Source organism: Pseudophryne corroboree, chromosome 2 (assembly GCF_028390025.1).
Source record: "Pseudophryne corroboree isolate aPseCor3 chromosome 2, aPseCor3.hap2, whole genome shotgun sequence".
NCBI lineage: Eukaryota > Metazoa > Chordata > Amphibia > Anura > Myobatrachidae > Pseudophryne > Pseudophryne corroboree.
In genome coordinates this window covers 150797612-150803611 of record NC_086445.1, presented here as the reverse complement: position 1 = coordinate 150803611, position 6000 = coordinate 150797612, and positions in this window count along the sequence as shown.

Genomic DNA, 6000 nt, shown 5'->3' with positions numbered 1-6000 from the left:
TGCTTGGTAGATGATTACAGTTAAAGATCATCTACATTGATAAACGTGCTAATTGTATTTTTGTATGGCCAGCGTACACGTGCCTCTAACAAAAGGCTGAGACTCGCGAACGCAACACAAAGGCCGACGCACGCAGCGTATATTACGCAACGGAGCGTCTGGGTACGCCCACCGAAACTCAAATCGCACAATAGCATTGTTTTAGTGGGGGCGGTATAGCATAGCCACGTGATAATAGCACAAATTGATTTCAGTTTTTCCAAAACTTAGTTTAAATACCTTACTTTACTGTAATGCCTCTGGGGACAGCTATCAGACTACGGGAAATGATTTTTCTGATCAGAAAACTATAAGAATGATAGTGGGTTGAAAACGGTATGAGTGTATTGAACTCCTCTTGGTGAAGTCTTTGTGAAATCTTGGTGAAGTAAGTCTTGGTGAATCACGGTCAAGGTGAATACGTGATGAGCACGGTCTGAGTGAAAACGTGCAACAGAGTGTGATAAAGTTTTCGTTGTATTACGCTCTGGCTGTTTTGGAGCACAGTAGGGAGACTCCAATGATCCTACCATTTATGGGCAACAAGTGTCTATAAGTGGTACGATTGGACCGCACGGTTGTATGTGTGACCAATAACGCAACGTGATATGAGGTAGTATATCCATACGTAAATCTTGCCCTCATACGTGTTGTAGGGAGCACATGCAAGCGTGATTTGTGTAAAGAAAAAGGAAGGGAATTTTCTCAGGAAAATCTCTAGAGATAGGGCCTGTAACGGTTACACGTGTCTGCTAAAAGGGGCGGATTCGTTGTACTCGGAGCAGAAGAAGTTCAGTGGAAGAGCTTTAAGGATTTCCAACGTAGACTGTGTTTGATGCATTTTAGGAAGTTTTTCTGTGTAAGGTCCACAATGGAAGCCAAGTGCACAACACAGGGACGTTCAGCAGTCAGGGTTCAGACTGCAGAGGCTTGCAGACCCCGAGGGTCTGCTCGGTTAGTAATGTGGGGGAGATATGGTCCCCACACTGAGACCTTTTGTGATGAATGGACACGAATGACTGCGGGGGATAAAGCACCATTTCCGGGGATAGGTAGTTTTGACTTAGAGGTATTGCATAATTTAAGGCGGAGGATCTGTCTCATAAAATCCTGGAAGCAACGGATCAGACATTATGATTGTTTACAGTTATGGCAACAGGAAAGTGAAATGCAAAGAAATGTAACTTACATACCTAACTTTCATCTTGAGAGGAGAGACATGGCAATGGAGAGGATTATGGTTGCGGAGAAAGGCACAATGTTGTACGATAAAAAGGCACTTAGTAACTGTATTAAAAATGAAAGTGTAAAATGTGATAAGGTTTATAAAAATAAAAGTGTTAAATGTACAACTATTAACCCATGCAAGTCGCACCCCATGTTAAACTTTCCTCAGGAACACCAACAAGAAAGTGAGCCCAGCACAATGTCGGAGCCTTTTTCAGCAGCCATCACACAAGACATCCAGGTGGATGCGACCAAATCGGTAAAGACTGTAATCAAACCCCCTAACGGAGGGTCAGGTGAGGTCGTGTCCACAGGTACGTATGGTATTATACATCACGCACAAACAAATGTACCTCATATCGTGGAATCAATTCAGAATGACGTTACTGGACTTAATCCTGTCAGGGTAATTGCAGTACCAAATGGGAAAACTGACTCTTCAGGAGTCACTCCAGTCAGGAACATCGCCATGTACTGCCCCTTTTCCCGAACAGAATTAAGAACAATTCTGTCTGAATTTCCTGATCCCAGGAAAGACTTAGTTGCTTGTCAAAAATACATAAGAGTGCTAGGAAACACTGCAGAGCCAAATAACAAAGATTAGAGGACAGTTTTGAGGGCATGCTTACCCCCCGATGTTGATTCATTGAAATTTATCGCTGACTGTAAGCTAGATGAGGAAGTACCACTAACAGACAAGTATAACCAAGATAATGTAAAAATCAATCTACAGTTAGGAGTATATTTTCCTACAGTAGTAAAGTGGAATAAAATCTTTACAATAAAACAAAAAGAAGGTGAATCCGCATCAGAGTATTTTCACCGGGCTCTGCAAGATATGGCTAGGTACACTGGTATAGATGACATTGAAACTAACGTACACCACAGAGAGGTAGCTGTGTCTGTATTAATGGACAGCTTAAAAGACACACTAAAAATCAGGGTACAAACCTCCATACCTCACTGGAGAGTAGAGATGAGCGCCTGAAATTTTTCGGGTTTTGGTTTTGGGTTCGGTTCCGCGGCCGTGTTTTGGGTTCGACCGCGTTTTGGCAAAACCTCACCGAATTTTTTTTTGTCGTATTCGGGTGTGTTTTGGATTCGGGTGTTTTTTTCAAAAAACCCTAAAAAACAGCTTAAATCATAGAATTTGGGGGTCATTTTGATCCCATATTATTATTAACCTCAAAAACCATAATTTCCACTCATTTTCAGTCTATTCTGAATACCTCACACCTCACAATATTATTTTTAGTCCTAAAATTTGCACCGAGGTCGCTGGATGACTAAGCTAAGCGACCCTAGTGGCCGACACAAACACCTGGCCCATCTAGGAGTGGCACTGCAGTGTCACGCAGGATGGCCCTTCCAAAAAACACTCCCCAAACAGCACATGACGCAAAGAAAAAAAGAGGTGCAATGAGGTAGCTGTGTGAGTAAGATTAGCGACCCTAGTGGCCGACACAAACACCGGGCCCATCTAGGAGTGGCACTGCAGTGTCACGCAGGATGTCCCTTCCAAAAAACCCTCCCCAAACAGCACATGACGCAAAGAAAAATAAAAGAAAAAAGAGGTGCAAGATGGAATTGTCCTTGGGCCCTCCCACCCACCCTTATGTTGTATAAACAGGACATGCACACTTTAACCAACCCATCATTTCAGTGACAGGGTCTGCCACATGACTGTGACTGATATGACGGGTTGGTTTGGACCCCCACCAAAAAAGAAGCAATTAATCTCTCCTTGCACAAACTGGCTCTACAGAGGCAAGATGTCCACCTCATCATCATCCTCCGATATATCACCGTGTACATCCCCCTCCTCACAGATTATCAATTCGTCCCCACTGGAATCCACCATCTCAGCTCCCTGTGTACTTTGTGGAGGCAGTTGCTGCTGGTCAATGTCTCCGCGGAGGAATTGATTAGAATTCATTTTAATGAACATCATCTTCTCCACATTTTCTGGATGTAACCTCGTACGCCGATTGCTGACAAGGTGAGCGGCGGCACTAAACACTCTTTCGGAGTACACACTTGTGGGAGGGCAACTTAGGTAGAATAAAGCCAGTTTGTGCAAGGGCCTCCAAATTGCCTCTTTTTCCTGCCAGTATAAGTACGGACTGTGTGACGTGCCTACTTGGATGCGGTCACTCATATAATCCTCCACCATTCTTTCAATGTTGAGAGAATCATATGCAGTGACAGTAGACGACATGTCCGTAATCGTTGTCAGGTCCTTCAGTCCGGACCAGATGTCAGCATCAGCAGTCGCTCCAGACTGCCCTGCATCACCGCCAGCGGGTGGGCTCGGAATTCTGAGCCTTTTCCTCGCACCCCCAGTTGCGGGAGAATGTGAAGGAGGAGATGTTGACAGGTCGCGTTCCGCTTGACTTGACAATTTTGTCACCAGCAGGTCTTTGCACCCCAGCAGACTTGTGTCTGCCGGAAAGAGAGATCCAAGGTAGGTTTTAAATCTAGGATCGAGCACGGTGGCCAAAATGTAGTGCTCTGATTTCAACAGATTGACCACCCGTGAATCCTTGTTAAGCGAATTAAGGGCTGCATCCACAAGTCCCACATGCCTAGCGGAATCGCTCCCTTTTAGCTCCTTCTTCAATGCCTCCAGCTTCTTCTGCAAAAGCCTGATGAGGGGAATGACCTGACTCAGGCTGGCAGTGTCTGAACTGACTTCACGTGTGGCAAGTTCAAAGGGCATCAGAACCTTGCACAACGTTGAAATCATTCTCCACTGCACTTGAGACAGGTGCATTCCACCTCCTATATCGTGCTCAATTGTATAGGCTTGAATGGCCTTTTGCTGCTCCTCCAACCTCTGAAGCATATAGAGGGTTGAATTCCACCTCGTTACCACTTCTTGCTTCAGATGATGGCAGGGCAGGTTCAGTAGTTTTTGGTGGTGCTCCAGTCTTCTGTACGTGGTGCCTGTACGCCGAAAGTGTCCCGCAATTCTTCTGGCCACCGACAGCATCTCTTGCACGCCCCTGTCGTTTTTTAAAAAATTCTGCACCACCAAATTCAAGGTATGTGCAAAACATGGGACGTGCTGGAATTTGCCCATATTTAATGCACACACAATATTGCTGGCGTTGTCCGATGCCACAAATCCACAGGAGAGTCCAATTGGGGTAAGCCATTCTGCGATCTTCCTCAGTTGCCGTAAGAGGTTTTCAGCTGTGTGCGTATTCTGGAAAGCGGTGATACAAAGCGTAGCCTGCCTAGGAAAGAGTTGGCGTTTGCGAGATGCTGCTACTGGTGCCGCCGCTGCTGTTCTTGCGGCGGGAGTCCATACATCTACCCAGTGGGCTGTCACAGTCATATAGTCCTGACCCTGCCCTGCTCCACTTGTCCACATGTCCGTGGTTAAGTGGACATTGGGTACAACTGCATTTTTTAGGACACTGGTGAGTCTTTTTCTGACGTCCGTGTACATTCTCGGTATCGCCTGCCTACAGAAGTGGAACCTAGATGGTATTTGGTAACGGGGGCACACTGCCTCAATAAATTGTCTAGTTCCCTGTGAACTAACGGCGGATACCGGACGCACGTCTAACACCAACATAGTTGTCAAGGACTCAGTTATCCGCTTTGCAACAGGATGACTGCTGTGATATTTCATCTTCCTCGCAAAGGACTGTTGGACAGTCAATTGCTTACTGGAAGTAGTACAAGTGGGCTTACGACTTCCCCTCTGGGATGACCATCGACTCCCAGCAGCAACAACAGCAGCGCCAGCAGCAGTAGGCGTTACACGCAAGGATGCATCGGAGGAATCCCAGGCAGGAGAGGACTCGTCAGAATTGCCAGTGACATGGCCTGCAGGACTATTGGCATTCCTGGGGAAGGAGGAAATTGACACTGAGGGAGTTGGTGGGGTGGTTTGCGTGAGCTTGGTTACAAGAGGAAGGGATTTACTGGTCAGTGGACTGCTTCCGCTGTTGGCCAAAGTTTTTGAACTTGTCACTGACTTGTTATGAATGCGCTGCAGGTGACGTATAAGGGAGGATGTTCCGAGGTGGTTAACGTCCTTACCCCTACTTATTACAGCTTGACAAAGGGAACACACGGCTTGACACCTGTTGTCCGCATTTCTGGTGAAATACTTCCACACCGAAGAGCTGATTTTTTTGGTATTTTCACCAGGCATGTCAACGGCCCTATTCCTCCCACGGACAACAGGTGTCTCCCCGGGTGCCTGACTTAAACAAACCACCTCACCATCAGAATCCTCCTGGTCAATTTCCTCCCCAGCGCCAGCAACACCCATATCCTCCTCATCCTGGTGTACTTCAACACTGACATCTTCAATCTGACTATCAGGAACTGGACTGCGGGTGCTCCTTCCAGCACTTGCAGGGGGCGTGCAAATGGTGGAAGGCGCATGCTCTTCACGTCCAGTGTTGGGAAGGTCAGGCATCGCAACCGACACAATTGGACTCTCCTTGTGGATTTGGGATTTCGAAGAACGCACAGTTCTTTGCGGTGCTACTGCTTTTGCCAGCTTGAGTCTTTTCATTTTTCTAGCGAGAGGCTGAGTGCCTCCATCCTCATGTGAAGCTGAACCACTAGCCATGAACATAGGCCAGGGCCTCAGCCGTTCCTTGCCACTCCGTGTGGTAAATGGCATATTGGCAAGTTTACGCTTCTCCTCCGACAATTTTATTTTAGGTTTTGGAGTCCTTTTTTTACTGATATTTGGTGTTTTGGATTTGA